This window comes from Trachurus japonicus, chromosome 16 (assembly GCF_045865225.1).
Source record: "Trachurus japonicus isolate A0001 chromosome 16, Traja_1.0".
Taxonomy (NCBI): domain Eukaryota; kingdom Metazoa; phylum Chordata; class Actinopteri; order Carangiformes; family Carangidae; genus Trachurus; species Trachurus japonicus.
This window is the reverse complement of record NC_140922.1, coordinates 8,601,875-8,621,883: the sequence shown is the minus strand read 5'-3', so window position 1 is coordinate 8,621,883 and position 20,009 is coordinate 8,601,875. Positions and strand designations below refer to the sequence as shown.

At 41.0% G+C, this 20,009-nt stretch overlaps 1 protein-coding gene and 1 long non-coding RNA gene across 2 annotated transcripts in view; both read left to right on the top strand.

Annotated features, from left to right (window-relative positions):
* LOC146971670 (ras-related protein Rab-1B-like) overlaps positions 1-20,009 on the top strand; it is a 49,482-nt gene that overhangs the window by 7,833 nt on the left and 21,640 nt on the right. The window lies entirely within an intron of this gene.
* Positions 12,229-18,104, top strand: LOC146971671 (uncharacterized). Its single transcript, XR_015037820.1, has 3 exons — positions 12,229-12,342; positions 13,687-13,791; positions 17,758-18,104. It is a non-coding gene; the product is annotated as an uncharacterized LOC146971671 (long non-coding RNA).

The following is a 20,009-nucleotide window of genomic DNA, read 5'->3' as shown; positions in this document are numbered from 1 at the left end:
TAATGCTAATGATCTATATTCTTCAACAATGTTCTTCTGCTGTCAGTTTACAATGTATTTCAGTAGGCATTAACTTTTTTCCAAATTCAGGAATTTTTCAAACTCTTCTTTGACAATTCAAGTAATTTCCAGCCATTTCATACAAAGTCTCACATCTTCTACTTTTAAATATATTCTCAGCCATTGCTTCGGCTATGTTAGTGCTGGTTCATCAGTTGTCCTTCCTGTTAGGTTAGCTGCAGATTTCAACTATTTAACCATTACATTTAAACATGCAGAATTTCAATGTTTTCTTCTCCCTTTAGCATTTCTACTGCTTTTTACCTTTAAAAAGGCATTCATCTCACACTACAAGTTATATGTTTCAGCTTTTTCCCTCCTAGGGATGAATAAAGTATTCCTCTACTCTCTACTCTACTCTACTCTAGCATTAGTCTTTTCAACATTGCTTTAGCAGTTTCGTCAACTAATTTAGCATTGATTCAACAATTTCTTCAGCTCATTCAGCATTGCTTCAGCAACAGCGTTCAGCTGCTTTCAGCATTCACACGCATTTTCTGCAGGAAATGCTATCTTTTTCTAGTTATTATTCTCCTTCATCTTCCGGACGAATTTCGATTCGCAACTAGTCCTGCAACTCGAAGAGTTGCAGGACATATTATATATCAAAACGTGCGGCTTGATCGGGATCACTGTGCTATTACTTGTCTCAACAGTTTACGAATTTTTCGCGACGTAAGTCGCGATTTACTGCGCAAAATTTTGCATGTAAGTCAATGGGACGGGCGGAAAAAAAAGAGCGAAAAAGACCAATCATTGGAGTTAAACAAACGTCTACTGCTCAGGCATACTTTCACCTAGAGACTCCATTTAAACTTTAAACAGTAGACACAAGTCTTGTGTATTGTCGTATTACTCCACGTTTTGATAGGTCATATAGTTTTTGATCAATCCCTGATCAATGACCATGATCATTTTTGGAGAAATTATGAGATTATAATGGGTGTGTATTGGACAGAATGTTCGTGTCAGAGTGCGTGACATCATCGGTTAGAGTGGGAGAGAGTGAAGAAACATTCTGTATTTTTTCTGGATAAACTGTCAGCACGGCCACAATTTACACTCTACAGACATAATTTTTTCAGAATTTGTAAGACAAACTTGTTATCTCTCATGTCATGTGCTCAAAATATCAGAGAGACTTACAGAATTGACAGAATCAGCCTCTGAGTGCGGCCACGTCTGTCTCTGCTCCTCATTGAGTCCAATACAAATATTTTCTGAGAGAAGCAGAACGGCCTGATGTTTTAAAACTGCCAGCGTCGCCAAAATATTTACTGTAGAAACACCAAATCGTACCGAAATTTTCATTAAGTCCTTAGAGCAACGTTGATCTGTGTTTTGTTCTGATAGGAGTTACCGTTTTGTCATGCTAAGCCTAAATGTGAGACCGGTTTAGAGGCAGAAAATGGCTCTTTTTCTCCACGTTTCTGTCTGTCTCAGCCTGCAGGGGCCCCTATCGCCGTGGTAACCTCTTTGATCCTCAGGCCAGAGCTCGTTAACTTCATAAACAATCCACCTGGCGCTCGTTTAAATGTTTATAAACACAGACACAGCTAAATCAGACTGACACAGGATGCAGCTACTAACTAACTATGTGTCAAGTCAGTCACACACACACACACAGACTCTAGAGCCAGCTTCATGTGATTACAGTTACACACACACACACACACACACACACACACACACACACACACACACACACACACACACAGTTAACCTAATGTGGTTACAGCTCCTCCATATCAGTGCTTATAGAAAGATGATCATGTGTCTGTCTGATCAGCTCTGTCTTGACCTTAAGATCGTGGGTTTGATTCCCATGTTGACAGAGATGGCACAACCCGCAGTAGCTCCCGTGGCCCATTCAAAATTTCCCGAGAGGAAATTTTCTAGTTAGGGCCGCGGGCAATCGCACCGGGCACTACTGTTATTGTGTGGATTTTTTCTTATTAGGGCCGCGGGCAATCGCACCGGGCACTGGTCCCAACAGCTATGAAATAGCTGCAGGGACAAAAAATTTGCATGTAAGTCAATGGGACGGGCGAAAAAAAAAGAGTGAAAAAGACCAATCATTGGAGTTTAACAAACGTCTACTGCTCAGGCATACTTTCACCTAGAGACTCCATTTAAACTTTAAACAGTAGACACAAGTCTTGTGTATTGTCGTATTACTCCACGTTTTGATAGGTCATATAGTTTTTGATCAATCCCTGATCAATGACCATGATCATTTTTGGAGAAATTATGAGTTTATAATGGGTGTGTATTGGACAGAATGTTCGTGTCAGAGTGCGTGACATCATCGGTTAGAGTGGGAGAGAGTGAAGAAACATTCTGTATTTTTTCTGGATAAACTGTCAGCACGGCCACAATTTACACTCTACAGACATAATTTTTTCAGAATTTGTAAGACAAACTTGTTATCTCTCATGTCATGTGCTCAAAATATCAGAGAGACTTACAGAATTGACAGAATCAGCCTCTGAGTGCGGCCACGTCTGTCTCTGCTCCTCATTGAGTCCAATACAAATATTTTCTGAGAGGAGCAGAACGGCCTGATGTTTTAAAACTGCCAGCGTCGCCAAAATATTTACTGTAGAAACACCAAATCGTACCGAAATTTTCATTAAGTCCTTAGAGCAACGTTGATCTGTGTTTTGTTCTGATAGGAGTTACCGTTTTGTCATGCTACGCCTAAATGTGAGACCGGTTTAGAGGCAGAAAATGGCTCTTTTTCTCCACGTTTCTGTCTGTCTCAGCCTGCGGGGGCCCCTATCGCCGTGGTAACCTCTTTGATCCTCAGGCCAGAGCTCGTTAACTTCATAAACAATCCACCTGGCGCTCGTTTAAATGTTTATAAACACAGACACAGCTAAATCAGACTGACACAGGATGCAGCTACTAACTAACTATGTGTCAAGTCAGTCACACACACACACACACACACACACACACACAGACTCTAGAGCCAGCTTCATGTGATTACAGTCACACACACACACACAAACACACACACACCTTCATGTGATTAAAACACAGTTAACGTGCAACAGAATTTAAACTTAAACCATGATTTAATCTGGTTTTAAAGTTAAACCTTGTTGGTGTCACACACACACACACACACACACACACACACACACACACACACACACACACACACAGGTAACCTAATGTGGTTACAGCTCCTCCATATCAGTGCTTATAGAAAGATGATCATGTGTCTGTCTGATCAGCTCTGTCTTGCGCTTAAGATCGTGGGTTTGATTCCCATGTTGACAGAGATGGCAAAATCGGCAGTAGCCCCGCGGCCCATTCAAAATTTCCCGAGAGGAAATTTTCTAGTTTTTATTATTTTTCATCTTCCGGACGCTTTTTCGACATATTATATATCAAAACGTGCGTCTTGATCGGGATCGGTATGCTATTACTTTTTTCAACAGTTTACGAATTTTTCGCGACGTAAGTCGCGAAAAACTGCGCAAAATTTTTGCATGTAAGTCAATGGGACGGGCGGAAAAAAAAGACAGAAAAAGACCAATCATTGGAGTTTAACAAACGTCTACTGCTCAGGCATACTTTCACCTAGAGACTCCATTTAAACTTTAAACAGTAGACACAAGTCTTGTGTATTGTCGTATTACTCCATGTTTTGATAGGTCATATAGTTTTTGATCAATCCATGATCAATGACCATGATCATTTTTGGAGAAATTATGAGATTATAATGGGTGTGTATTGGACGGAATGTTCGTGTCAGAGCACGTGACATTATCGGTTACAGTGGGAGAGATGCCAGAAAAACTCCAGAATTTTTCTCTATCCAAACTCCAAACGGCCACAATTTACACTCTAGACACATAATTTCGGCCACGGTTGTAGACGAGCTCATCCTTGATCTCTTAATCTGCTCAAAATATCAGAGAGACTTACAGAATTTAAACTCTGAGCCTCTAAGTGCGGCCACGTCTGTCTCTGCTCCTCATTGAGTCCAATACAAATATTTTCTGAGAGAAGCAGAACGGCCTGATGTTTTAAAACTGCCAGCGTCGCCAAAACATTTACTGTAGAAACACCAAATCGTACCAAAATTTTCAGGAAGTCCTTAGAGCAATGTGATCTGTGTTTTGTTCTGATAGGAGTTACCGTTTTCTCACCCTAAGCCTAAATGTGAGACCGGTGCAGAGGCAGAAAATGGCTCTTTTTCTCCACGTTTCTGTCTGTCTCAGCCTGCAGGGGCTCGTTAACATCTAAAACAATCCACCTGGCGCTCGTTTAAATGTTTATAAACACAGACACAGCTAAATCAGACTGACACAGGATGCAGCTCATAGTCACACACAAGCCCATCGACAGGGGGGGGCAACCGGGTATGCTGTCCCCGGGCCTCAGGACCATAGGGGCCCCTGGATGACCCTTAATTTATTTTACTTTACATTCACATATTTTTTTTAATTAAATCATTGCCTGATGAATTAAATATTATATTCTACTCAACATATACTTAAAAACTTTAACATATTAAATATTTCAAATATATATGTTTTCCTTTTTTTGCACAACCCCCCCCCCCCCCCCCGTCTTAGCAGAGAATGGTTTGACCCGCTCTGGCGCACGCTATGTAGCGGGAAATTTAAATCTGTATTATGTATAAACTCTAAACATGGCGAGTCCGTATAAATCGGGTTCGCAGAAAAGAAAAGAAAAAAGAAAAAGAGAGGAAGACCTTAGAGGTGAACGAGAAAAAATGATGAAGTTTTTAAAAGGGGGACAAGAAGCCAGAGAATCAGGGCTAGAGTTGGCTGTGGACGGTGATGTCGGTAAGTGAACAACACTGAAAGTTTACATTTGCGATCACCCGATTCGAGTCTGTCACCGGCCGCTTGTAGCCTCTTGAGCCGCGGTATGACAAGACATGCTGCCGCGTTGAGCAGAGGAGAGAGAATGTGATGGGAGATCAGGGAGGTAATGTTAGTCTGTGGGGAGCAGGTGCGCGAGCCGCGAGGTGAACAGACTCGGGTCCGGCGGCTGGATTTATCTTGGGTTTACAACCCACTGTGTATTATAGCAAATGCTAATACGAATTAATCACTGAAACAGCACAAACGAGCAGCAGTGGAACAGCAGAGGAGTCTGTCAGGGAGAGACAGGGAGCTGTCAGGCAGCAGTCCTCAGTCAGAGCTGAGGAGGGGGCGTGTCCCGGGTCCCACTCAGCGCAGCAGCCGCAGATCGGTAGGGAACGTGTGTCAGTCAGAGTCTGCATTCATCATGAATGTTGTTGTTGTTGTATTAGTAGTAATGAAGGCCTATCTTTTACAGAGAATGATCAGAATGATGTAAGGCTATGTATGGAGCCAGAGGGAAAGCCGGCTATGGAGAGAGAGGAGTCCAGGGAAAATGAAGAAAGGGAAAGGACTGATGAGGGAGCTGGCATGTCTCCAGACTTTAGGGACCCTGGCCTATGGCCTACTGTCATGACTGACTCAGACAGGACACGTGTAGTACGTGCTTTATCAGATAGACCACCTTTTTCAAAGGAGGCTATGCCCACAGATGTAGATGGAAAGAATTTCCCAAATTATTTATGTTATGCTTTGTCCCATAATGGCAGAGAGAAAATTGAAAGGGACTGGCTAATATACAGTCACTCCAAACAGGCTCTGTTTTGTCTTCCATGCATATTATTTTCATTTGAACAAGATCAGGGCAAACGCTCAACAAGTGCTCTAAATTCTACTGAGGGGATGAAAATATGCAACATAAGATACAAAAAACTTTATGAAAGGTTTCCAGAACATGAGAGGAACAGTGCGCACAAATATTGTTACTGGAAATGGAAGAACCTGCAGCACAGTGTCTTGAAAGTCTCAGGGATTGACAACAAACAACAGCAAAAAATGGAAGATGAGATACAAAAAAACAAAGCATTACTAAAGAGACTGCTAGATGTAACACTTCATTTGGCTTCCAGAAATCTGCCATTTAGAGGTGAAACAGCAGTATTGGATAAACCAGACAATGGGCATTTTCTTGGACTGATTGAACTGTTGTCAAAATATGACAATATCCTACAGTGGGTACTAGTTTCATTTGGACGTTTCCCTCACGTAACGCGTGATTCACGCGTTGCGTGAAATTGTAGGTCACACTGTAGCCACTAGGTGGAAGCATCGTACTGAGATGCAGCTCAAAAGATTTTGGGGTAATTCCACGTTTGACCACAACGTAGCTGCAATGGAGAGTGGCGCTGTTCATAGGTCATAGGTACTTCATTTGCAGCTGTGGTCGAGAGAGCTAGAGAGTGAATGGAGAGAGGGACCGCTACGCCAGTCAATCAGATCAATGTTGTTGTTTTTATTGTTTCACAGTGGTTACAGTAGCCTACGTTCAACAGGATCAGTGGTTCTCAGCCTTTTGGGGGTCCCCTGCATATATTTGATCTCTCCTGTAGCCTGGCTGGGTGGCTCCATGTTTGAGTAGTTTGAGTTCTGCAAGTTCTGGTGAATGTAACAATCCACTCAGCCCACGATCGCTACGTCCGTGCCAGCAGCCTGGACCCGATGCTGCTGGACCCACGAGCGGAGCAATAATGCACATCTGTCAGCAGCTGCTCTTGAAGGGACAGATTAGATGCTGATTTTGTTAACAGTGACTTTGTTGCATCCAAACATTTAGCATATCTGTCGGGTGCTGTCTCTTATCCGGTACAAAGTGGGAGATGACAAAACTACTTTAATCGAGGGAAAGCTACATTGTTGCGAGTCGACTCCGGCCGGCGTGTGCACATGCACTAAGCCTGTGAATATTCTCGTTTGTCCCGGACTCCCGGTCATAGCCTAGTTATCTCAAGGAAATTTAAATCGAATGCAACTGGACTTGGTTATTTGTCTAGGAAGACGTTTCACCTCTTATCCTCTTGGATTACAAGTTACAGTTGCATTCGATTTAAATTTCCTTGAGATAAGTGCACACTGTTTCTGCTGTCAATTCGGTCATAGTTCATTTGTAACGTGTTTTCTTCATTCTTCATTAGGCTAATGTTAACACTAGAACCACCCAGATGGTCTCACACAGACGTTTGTGTTTTTCTTACATAAATGACTTTGTTTACATTAAAACTACAGGTCTCTCAGTCCGTGACTTTTCCATGTGTGATGGTTTCTGAAGCTTACAACTTACACAAATGAAACATTCGATTTCTGGGCATTTATACCTCGGGCCGACAATAGCTTATTTTTTCTTCAATTATTGTTTTCATCTACAGTTATATTTATCATAATATGCCCAATTCGGGAGGGAGACAGGGGGGAGAGAGTGCCGCGGTCACGTTACATAATGTAACAGTTTCCAGAAAAATACAAAACAGGATATTTATTCAAGTTACCCTCTGTTTAGGTAGATAAAGGTCTCAGTCACATTTGAATAAAAATAATGCAATTAGGCTAAATATCATAGGATCTTTTTTTTTAAAAGATAGGCCTATTTTATTCTTAGTTCCATAATTCAGAGATGATTTTCACTTAACGAAATGAAACGAAACAATGAAGCCTACAGTTTTGTCCTCCGGCTTATGAAAAGTGTGAGGAGAGGTAGCTACTGTAAGAACCGGTTTTTCTAAGCTGACTGAACAGCTGTGTGAAGTTCTGTGGGGGGCAGGGCTGAAGTATCCACAAGCACACCTATTGATCAGAGATAAATGAAGGTGCTAATGTGTCGCTGATGTGTCTATTAAGCTGGTCCTACAGACCGCTGCATATAAACCCCACTGTAGCATTTTCACCTAGCCTCGCTTTCAATAAAACACACACTAGCATTCTATAGCCTAATTGCAATCAGTGAAATATATGAAATCAATATAAAACACAATTTAAATATGAGAGTTGCTGTTGCTCTAGTTTAATAGCGCTGCAGCTGCATTTGCCGTGCGCCCCTGTCTGTATGTGAACCTGTGTCTGTCTATGTGCGGGCAGAGATCAGAGATGGTGTTTTAAATAACCATGCGTTTCACCAGCTCTCATCTCCGCCAGTCAGCCTCTCAACCTGCCGCCTCTCTCGCGTGCGGGCGCACCGCACGTAAACACACGTGAGACGTGGACACATTTATTTATTTATGTATTTTTTCTGTGGGAAACACTGATCAAGCTGTGCATACGCACAACTCTCCGCAATATTCCATTGATAAATCCGGACCCAAGAATGGTGCGGACATGAACACACCTCGTACTCCACCCCCAGAATGCATCAGCACAACCATATATGGTCAGCACGTGCATAATTAAGTAGCCATGTGCTCTGTGGAGCGGCAACAAACCGGAATGATGCTTCAGCGGGCCTGCCCTCGCTTTTGAGGTCGGTTGTGAGAAAAATGCCTGCTGTCCAGACAACTGTGTTTTTTTTTTAAAGCACCCCTGCATTACACAAACACACACATACGATATAGCCGCACATATAGGCTATAGCCTATCAGTGATCATAATAATGATGATAAGAGAAAATGCATTGTTCACTAAAACTGCACGTTGGCATCCCAGACTGAAATAAAATCTTTGCTTACAGTGAGAGCTGCTCTACTAAGTGAACTATACCTTTCTTGCGTTACTAATGTTATTGTGTCTCGAGTGTTTCAGAGTCGGCCGGCTGTAGCCTAAACCAGCTGACCCCGACTGACTTTTTTTTTTTGCGGTCACATCAGCACGGCTGCATCTTCGGTCGCGGCTGCTGTGGCATTAGCCCACATTGCCCTATGGCCAGTCCGTCCCTGTCACTGGTTGTTTGTGTTGTCTGTCAAAACATGGATGAATGAAACCTATATCCACACATCTTGTAGCCTATTTCTATCGAGGGAAAATTATTTCAGGATATCCTGTTTTATCGCCCAGCCAGAAAATGACATAGGCTATTGCCCGTTCATTCATGAGAAATCATCCAGCTACACTCTCAGTCAAACAAGGTGGGGAATGAACACTACTGTACAGTAGTTGGCTCATTTTAAAAACACACCGGCAGCATCGCCCACTGAGTTAACTGCTGTGTGGAAAACCACGCTGTGGTCCATAATCACGGTGCAGATGGGTGTGTTTGGAGCTGACAAGAGGATCGATAAAAGAGAGTGAGACGTATAGCTGCCGTCGTTACATTTTTCTCATTGAAAAACTATACTGTATTATTATTATATTGCATTCCCCATTCGTGTTCACTGCTCCGTGCTGCTGTCTTATAGAGGCGATCTGCTGCTCACAGATGCCACCTGGCGGTTGTTTGGGCACATTGCAGCTTCTGGTGAAAACACAATTACTCCTCCACAAAAAATCCGCGTGAGCCTCCCGTGACTCACGCGTGAATCTCGCGTGAAACCGTCCAAATGAAACTAGTACCCACTGTACATGAGCATCTACAAAAGATTAGAGAACAGCGAGAACAGGGAAAGCGATTGCAAGCACACTACCTTTCACCAGAAAGTCAAAATGAATTTATTGAGCTCTGCAGTAAACGTGTTCTAAATACCATTTTAAAAGAAAGGCAGGATTCAGCCTATTTCTCTATAATATGTGATGCCACGCCAGATGTCTCTAATTTGGAGCAAAATGTGTTGTTACTTAGATATGTACATCAGAGTCCAACTGAGGGGTGGAAAATAAAGGAAAGATTCCTCAAATTTAGAGACTTTAACAACAAGACAGGAGAAGAGATAGCATCAATGATTGAAGAAACACTGCATGAACACAACATAGATCTAGGCGACTGCCGAGGTCAGTGTTATGACAACGGAGCCAATATGGCTGGTAAAGTAAAGGGGGTACAAGCACACATCAAACAAAAGAATCCGACAGCCACATTTTCCCCATGTGCATCACACACATTAAACCTTGTTGGAGTTCATGCAGCCCAGGCCAGTCCAGAAATAAATATATTTTTTGGATATGTTAATGAACTGTATAAACTCTTTAGTGGCAGTCCTCAGCGATGGGAAGTTTTGATGAAAGTTTTACACTGCTCTTTGCACAAGTTGTCAGATACACGCTGGAGTGCACGCACAGAGGCAGTGCGCCCCCTGGCAAAGCATTTACCAGATGTCCTCAAAGCTTTGGAAATGCTCATTACACAGGGTAACCTAACAAGTGAAGCAAAAGCTCAGGCCCATGGTTTAAAAACCTACTTTGAGTCTTTTGATGCAGTGGTGCTACTAACATTTTGGGTTAAAGTGTTAGGCTGTATTGAAGACAGGAATCTTGCAAGCCAGTCTTCTTCTTTGTCCCTTGAAGTTCAAGTTGCTAACATAAAATAACTTGAAAATGAGATGGCATATATGCGTGCTTCCTGGGACCATTTGTTGACAGAGGCTACTGCTGTTGCTTCTGCTATAGGCATCACACCAACATTTAAAAGGAAACAGAGAAAGAGGAAGCCCTTTTTTGATGAGACTGTAGATGGAGGAATATCTGAGGAGACGCCAGAGACACACTTCAGAGATAAAGTGTTTTATTGTGTATTAGACACTATTGTATCTCAGCTAAGTATGAGATTTACATCAATCAAGATGATTTGTGAGGAATTTTCCGTACTCTGGAGATTCCAGAAAATGACCACTGAAAGCATCAAATCAGCATGCACAAAATTGTCAGAAAAATACAAAAAAGACTTTTCAGAGTCACTTGAAGACCAGGTTTGTCACCTGAAAAAAATATATGCTGCAACATTTGAGGAGGACCTGGGACCACTAGACCTGCTTAATGCCATCTATGGCATGGGTCTACAAAGTATTTATGTTGATCTCTGCACACTGCTACGCATTTTCTTGTCTTTGCCAGTGACTGTAGCTGGAGGAGAGCGAGCCTTCAGCAAAATGAAAATCATAAAAAACTACCTACGCTCCACCATGTCACAGGGCAGGCTTAACAACCTAGCCATGCTCTCCATTGAGCGGGAGCTTGCTCAAAAACTGGATTTCACTGATGTTATAAATGACTTTGCTGTCAAAAAATCTAGGCGCATCACTGTTTGGGGGCTTGATAACCCCAGGGATGTGGACAATCCCTTACGAAAGAAAAATATATTGCAATATATTAGAAAATATCATGTGATATATTAGGCAATATATTCCCATATATGGGATTTAATTTTTATATTTTCCAATATATTGCAATATATGCATGGATCATATATGTGTATATATTGAGAAATATATTGAAATAAAGACCAAAAAGGCACTATATTTTTAAATATTTTATATATTTATATATATATGCATGGATCATATATGTGTATATATTGAAAAATATATTGAAATCAAGGCCAAAAAGGCACTATATTTTTTAAATGTTTTATATATTTTCATATATATGCATGGATCATATATGTGTATATATTGAAAAATATATTGAGATCAAGGCCAAAAAGGCACTATATTTTTAAATGTTTATATTTTATACAACATACACACACACACACACACACACACACACACACACACACACACAGATATATATATATATATATATATATATATATATGTGTGTGTGTAAAACATTTAAAATATATAGTATATAGTATAGTATATGTGTATATTTATAACCCCCCCCCCCCCCTGTAACAAGTTAAGTAATTTATCTAACATCACAATTAGTCCGAAGCTGAAGGTAAAAATTCAATTAAAGTAAATATCCTGCATAGTTCTCCTCCTCTGTGTCCTCTGATCAGAGCGGTGACCCTAGCAACGGTGTGTTTTACTTAGCAATGGTCTGTGAACCGATTGCAGGTCAGGAATTATTTTTTTTATTAGATATAAAAATAAAAAATAAAATGTTACCACAATGAAACAAAATCCATTGGCTGTCTCATCGTGAGCATTTGAACATGATTGGTTGATCTGACTGACATAATGGCTCTTGGCCAATGACAGCTGTGCGCGCCTTTCCGGCGCCAAATTTGAAAATAACCGTTACTGCTGCTGTGAAACGGGAACCGCCGCGATGCACTTCAGTCGTTCAAGAATGACCAGTCATGTGGATTATTTTTACGATACGGATAAATGGACAAACAGTCGGCTGGAACCTGGTCCTAGCGAGAGCTTGAGTGAATTTAAATCCTGCAAAAAATACCAGGTAAGATATTTCTCTGTTATTATTGTGGCGTTGTTGGTGTCAGGGATTCAAACGAGGCAGGCTCTGGTGAGAGGGAGGGGGGCTGTGTAACGTTAACGGATGTGAAGTCCTGGACATGTCTCGACATGTCACCATGGAGGGTTTTTTTTTCTTATTCTCCTTGTTCTAACCAACGGTGAGGAGGATGTTTCAGCCGGTACATGGCTTCATTAACGTGTTACAGAGAAAAGGGTTAGAAAGAAAAGAGAGAAAAGCTAATCGCCATTAGCACATGAGCTATCCGGCTTTCAACCCCGTAGTAGCATTCTAGCGAGCGGCTAACTGGTAGCGTTAGCGGCTAACTGGTAGCATTAGCCACCGGTGTAGGCACCAAATGTGGAGGCTCCGGGCTGCCAAAACCGCCCTGACTAATCTGATGTTTGTTAAATCTACAAAACGAATTACCGAACAAACACCACCACTTCTGTGTGCACGCCTCTGCAACTAGTCATGGCTATCGTAGCCGTTAGCTTAGCTGCTGCTGACAGCTAACAGCAGCAGCTAAGCTAACACCAGGACGTCAGCTGTTAAAACCCTCCCGTTGTCGGACACAACATGAAACTACTCCAATTAGCTCAGTCATGTTGTAACAAAGATATCTGCTGGAAAAAATATTTTTTTCATGGGCTGTTTATTGAGTTATTTAAGACACTGTTTTGAACACTGTGTAAACATAAGTGAAAGTTCCTTTAGAACAGTGGTTCCCAAACGGGGGGGGGGGGGGGGGGGGCGGTAAACCGACTTCGGAATGTGTTTTATTTTGAAAATTAACCGGATTCTTCCGCTGTTTCTTTGTGCGACTTCCTGCCCGGCTTGACAGGCTCGCTCGCTGCTGCTGTGAACCGGAGCGACGTGGCTCCGGTGTGACACAGTCGTTAACATCAAAGGGCTCCGCTTCTCGCTGCTTCGCGGCTACTCGCGGCGCGCGCGTGTGTGTGTGTGAGAACCACTGCTTTAGAAAACGCACTCTGCTGCAGAAGAAAACAACATGAACTCTGCTAGTAACAGAAACTACTGGAGATGAGACACTACACTGACTGTGGCCTCTTAGCATGGTTACTAATACTCACTCCTGTTAATAAAAGTAAAGTATCACTGATATTAGTGTATACTCGGTTGATGAAGTATTAGTCATCCAGCTGAAAATGATATAGCCTGCAAATAAGCCATCATTAGTGAATCCAGTTTATACACACAGGTGTAATAAGTTCAATTCACCCTTCATAGGTTGGACAAAATAATAGAAACTTTAAAGTCAAAGATATGTGGCAGTAATTTTCATTAGGATATTAGTTCTAAATATAGTGTTATTTGAGTAATAATAATCAGGATCAGCCGCAAAATAAAAAAAATAAAAAAATCATTCTATCCTTAATACTGTGACACAGCTAAAGATATTTTTGTCCTTGATTAATTAATGTTTTACTCTGTTTCTAATTGACTGAATACTCTTTGTTATGTCAATCTGTATTTTACACAGCCAAGGACCCACAGCAGTGCTCTACCCATGAGATCATCGTGCTGGAGAACCCGAAGTGACAATAGAGCAAAAGATGATGGGGTACAGACTTCAACATGCAAACAGGTAGGCAAACAGACCAAGAATTATGGCAAATGCATTTTGCTTCTTAAATTTTTTCATTAAACCTAGTTCAGATTAATTTCAGTTCAAGTTTTTAAAGTGATAGTTCACCCAAAATTGAAATTGCACTCATTATCTACTCACCCTCATGTGGACTAAGGGCTGGGAGGAGTTTCAGAGTCCTCAGTGGCTTCTCTCTTACAGGGGGTCTCGACGTAGCAGTGCATGTCCATATAACGGTTGCAAATGGATACCAACTGTCTTCATAACAAAAAGACACACCAAAAAACATCCAAATACCTCCATGCTGCTCGTATGTAATGTTCGTCTTGTATTGAAGCCCCAAAATGCGAAATTGTCCCAAAAACAATGAAATAAGTCAATTTTTCGAGCTTCTCGAAGCTCTTCTTCCCGGTTCGTCATATTTGGACGAACCAGGGTCTGTTCTCTTCCCAGTTCGTCCAAATATGACGAACCGGGAAGAGGAGCTTTGAGAAGCTTCCGCTACAAAACAAGCTTGAAAAATTGACTTATTCAATTTTTTCCGGGACAATTTCGCATTTCGGGGCTTCAATACAAGACGGACATTACATACGAGCAGCATGGAGGTATTTGGATGTTTTTTGGTGTGTCTTTTTGTTACCAAGACAGTTGGTATCCATTTGCAACCGTTATATTGACATGCACTGCTACGTCGAGACCCCCTGTAACTCAGAGAAGCCACGGAGGACTCTGAAACTTCTCCCAGCCCTTAGTCCACATGAGGGGGAGGAGATAAGGAGTGAAATTTCAATCTTGGGTGAACTATCGCTTTAAATGTATAGCACCATCCCATACAGAAGTAATTGAAATTTCCACAGGACTGATGCTGGCTAGCCTCGCATCACCAGGCTCTTCAGACAAGCGAAGAGCCTGGTGTCAGTTACCTCCCAATTAGTCTGCATTCTGGTTCCTGTCTGTAGCTGATACCGAAATCACCAAATTCACCAAAATAAAAGTATTCACCAACATAAAACTTATAAAATAACAGGGTACCCGCGGGGTCTTAAAAACTTGAAAAAGTCTTAAATTTGATAACTATAAATTAAGGCCTTGAAAAGGTCTTAAATTTAGTTTACAAGTCTTAAATTTCATTCTCAAAGGTCTAGGGGTGTAACGGTACATGTATTTGTATTGAACCGATTCGGTACGGGGCGTTCGGTTCAGCACAGCGCTGTGAACGAGTGAGTTTCGGTACAGAAGTTGTGTGTGTTTACAGTCCGCCTGCAGCTACACGTGCAGCCCGTTTACGTCGTGGCTATCGCTAATGCTACTGCTAATGCTACCGCTAGCGAGAAAACAGAGGCTTGAAGACCCTCCTGCTTTTGGGAGGAATGGAGGTGGAGGTGGAGGTGGGGGGGGCTGTGGCTCCTATCTCCTCTCTGTCTGTCTGCCTGTCCGTCCGTCTGTCTGTCTGTCTCTCTCTCTGTGTCTGTGTTGCGCACAAGCTCCAGTACATGTGGATCTGCTGCAGATGCGCCCAGAGCAGGCGCACGTCGCTGCTGTGTTGACACTACGCACTGTGCCTCGTGATGACCCGCGTTATTCATTCATTTATTTATTTATTTGCGGCTGAACGGTTGCATCGTCAGGCAGCCGTTGTGGCATTTGCCCACATTGCCCTATGGTCAGTCCGTCACTGGCTCGAACTGTTAGTGCTGCACTTTACATGTAAAAAAAAAAAAAAAAAAAAAATCATTGTAAGGCTGTATGTTTTGTTATTTTGAGAATAATTTATTGAACTTATTAGGCAGCACTTTACAAAAGTAGCCTTTTATATTTTTTTCATATTTTGTATAATGGCTTGGTTTAGTTTAATAAGTTTATTTGTATCAGGGACAGAATGTACCTACAACATAGCATTAGTGGGTGAGTAAAATAATTACATTTGACTAAAACATGTAAATTTGGTTTAGAAAAATTCCTAATAAACAACAAGCAAATTTATGTTTTGCATTTTGTTCTCTTACCGAAAATGAACCGAACCGAGACCTCAAAACCGAGGTGCGTACCGAACCGTGATTTATGTGTATCGTTACACCCCTACAAAGGTCTTATTTTTTATCTATCTGCATGATACATCGCAACAACATAACTGTATCTACTTGCAAAAAATCATGGAATGCTGCGTTGGCAAACGTAAAATGACTGTTGCGAGGTTGGTCTTAAATTTCATTAGATGTGGTCTTAAAAAGGTCTTAAAAAGTCTTAAATTTGAGTTGCAAAATTCTGGGGGTACCCTGAATAAACATTAACTTGTAATACAATAAAAGCAAAATGTCAATTTAATGGCTCGGGGACTTTCTTGTAAATTATATTCCTTAAATTAAAGAGTTTTACCGCATTTTATTAGCTTGGTGCTTTTATTTTGAAGGAAAGGTCTGTCTCTCTCGCCCTGGATCCGTTTCCTACCAAAACAGCGGGTCAACGGCCCCAGACTAGATGCTGGCTGACTGAGTGATAGAGTTGAGGGAAATCATTGACTATTCATTAGATTCACATGACGTCACTGTGTTTCTGCGCCGCCATATTTGTGTCCGAATCAGGGCAATCTGGGCACAGATCACAGCGTCACGTTACCAGAACAAGTGGAGTAGTAGGAGGAAATCAGCAAGAGACCGAAAATTTACGTTATTTGAAAGATGCCAGGATTATATTGTGCTGTTGACTGTGATAGCAGTCGCCAAAAAAACCCCGGACTGCAGTTTTATTCCATCCCAAAAGACGTAAAGTTATAGGCGGAATAAATAGTTGACTGCAGGCAGTCTGTCAGTGGCAGCATGGGCTGTGACAAGTCTCACAAAAAGAGGGGATTCACTTTTTTTTTTATAAAATGGATATATTGAATTCTGCATTTTGATTACTTTCTTATTAATTACTCACTGATTCTGCATTTAGGGTCTTTTATTTCTGTATAACAGACCGTTGCTAAGTAAAACGGGCCGTTGCTAGGGACGCCGCTCTGATCAGCGGAGCAGGGCAGAAGGACTACCAAGGATTTTTACCTTGTGTTTCATTTTTACCAACTTCAGACTCATTGTGATGTTAGAAAAATGACTTGTAGCTTGTTAGAGGGAGAGTGGAGGCTCTCTGCCTCCCTCACCGCTGCTGGAAACCAAACCTGCGATCAGAGCGGACAGAGCGGACGGGCCAGCGCAGTGTCACAGCTGTGACCAGCTGTGTCTGTGCCACCGCGAGTCCTTGACACAAACGTGTCCCGGATCGTAACCTCTTATGACAGACAGGACTACATAAATGTCCACATCGTAACATTTACATGATAATTCATCAATCTACTGATTGATTATCAAAAGCTCGTTGAAAACAACTGCACACGAGTCGACCGAGAGGAGGGTGAGGAGCAAACAGCGGAAAAGTGACCGGACTAAGGACTTTGATCAACATTACGTCTCAAATTAATTAATTAATTCATAAACTGTGTAATAAGTGGGATAATATAGAGTTAGTCTGTTGTTATAGAGATATAAACCCAGACAGGATGTATGAAACCCTGTCATTTTGTCAAGAAACGGTCATTTCCATCCTGCGGTTTGCATGCTGTCATATGAGGAGACCTGTCAAATCGGACACAAATATGGCGGCGGTCCCTTCGACGTGACGTCACTGCAACCTATGAATACAGCTGAATACCGACTGAATACTAACATTAAACTAGTGGTCTATTATCTTGTTTTTACTGGTGTGGAGTCTGGACTCCAGTAGGGATAGGCATTTCAAGCGAAAGTATTTGATAATTGCGGAGTACTAATCGATTGACTCTTTGACACCCCCCTCCAAACCCCCTGTGAATGATCTGATGTTTGATGTTAGGTTGAACATTAGAATGAAGCAAAGGACGTCAGAGCATTTTATACAGATAATTTAAATAATATTTAAAAAATCTCTTTTTTTTCCTCTCTTTTTCCCTAGATGCACCAAGGAGCCAGCTGATTACTACCAATTGGAGGGTGGACATCTCTTCATCTGCTACATACATACATCTGCTTTATCTGCTACATCAATTTTCTTTTGGCTATTTATTTCTTTTCCACAGTTCCAAAAGTATATGTATTGTCTGTTCAATGGCATTCTTTAAAAATGTTGCACTGTTCAGAAATGTAGAGTCAGTCACATTTCCTTTGTCTGACCATATGCCAGGCCTGTTGGCAGGGTTCTTACGGATCCTTAAAAAGTCTTAAAAGGCATTGAATTCATTAATCTAAAAACAAGGCCTTAATTGGCATTAAAATGTCTTAAATCAATTTTTCAAAAGTCTTAAAAATGTTAACACTTGGTAAGTGGTATTTTATGGTGGCCGTCAACGCTAAATTTATCACAGCCACCAGATTCCGAGTCAGTGGTGTTTTTTTTTTTTTTTCGGACTTTTTATGCATTTATTTTGAAAGGACAGCTGGAAAGAGACACAATCCAATGTTCATGTAGCAGTCACTTTACCTTGGATCACATAGGAAAGTGGGTCAAATTGTCCCTAACCCTATGTAATTGATGTGAGGTGTTTCTTTTTTTTCTGCATTTGTGTTTATTATGAAGTTGGTCTTAAATTTAATTTCAAGTGGTTTTAAAAAAAGTCTTAAATTTAACTTGGCTTAAGCTGTAGGAACCCTGGTTGGGGTTTTAATAGGCCTGTATAGCTCCCTACCTCAAACTGGGTTCAGTATCTGTGCCTGATTAAAAGAAAATAAAGGTTGCTTTTGATAAATTACCCAGTCTGTGTTAATATGTGGTATAAAGGTTTGTGCACATATTGCAGTTTGCATATTTAAGTATTCATCCACAATATATTGAACACATATGTCATGTTTTTGTTTCCATATAATTTTCCATATATTAAATATATTCCACAATATATTGAACACATAGCCATACATATATTTCATGTATAATTTTACATATATTTAAAATATATTCTACCATATATTGAACATACATGTGACACTATATCTTTTCATATATTATCAATACATTTTATCATATAAATCTGAATACATTATGGTGGATATTTATAAATATAAAATTGCATATATTTTGGGATATATAAACCCATATATTATATATTCAGGTTTAATATATTTCAATATATTGAAAGGGGCAGTTTTTTGTATATTTTGCAATATATTGCAATATATTACAATATATTACATCAATATATAATATGTTGTATAATATATGTGTCATCAATATATTTTTCCATATATTTACAATATATAATATATTGGAAAATGTAATGGAAGAATAATATATTACAATATATTACAATATATTGCAAGTAATATATTGGTAAATATATTTTTCTTTCGTAAGGGATAGATGGAAATGGTTTTTGTGTCACATCTGTTTACATTGTGTTATCTGTTAACTTGAACTGTTCAGCTCAAATTAAATAATTTAAAAATTGACACTGTCATTGCTTGCAAAGCGTTAAAAGTACTGTGTATGTTGTCGTGACAAGCCGGTGGTGGGGGGGGGGGGGGGGGGGCCCTATGATGGTGTCTTGTCCCTGGGCCCCAGCAAGTCTGTTGACAGCCATGGTCACACACACACACAGACTCTAGAACCAGCTTCATGTGATTACAGTTACACACACACACACACACACACACACACACACACACACACACACACACACACACACACACAGGTAACTTCATGTGATTACACACACACACACACACACACACACACACAAACACACACACACACACAGGTAACTTCATGTGATTAGCCTAAATGTGAGACCGGTGCAGAGGCAGAAAATGGCTGTTTTTCTCCACGTTTCTGTCTGTCTCAGCCTGCGGGGGCCCCTATCGCCGTGGTAACCTCTTTGATCCTCAGGCCAGAGCTCGTTAACTTCATAAACAATCCACCTGGCGCTCGTTTAAATGTTTATAAACACAGACACAGCTAAATCAGACTGACACAGGATGCAGCTACTAACTAACTATGTGTCAAGTCAGTCACACACACACACACACACACACACACAGACTCTAGAGCCAGCTTCATGTGATTACAGTCACACACACACACACACAAACACACACACACACCTTCATGTGATTAAAACACAGTTAACGTGCAACAGAATTTAAACTTAAACCATGATTTAATCTGGTTTTAAAGTTAAACCTTGTTGGTGTCAAATGCGTCAAATGCCTCTCGTG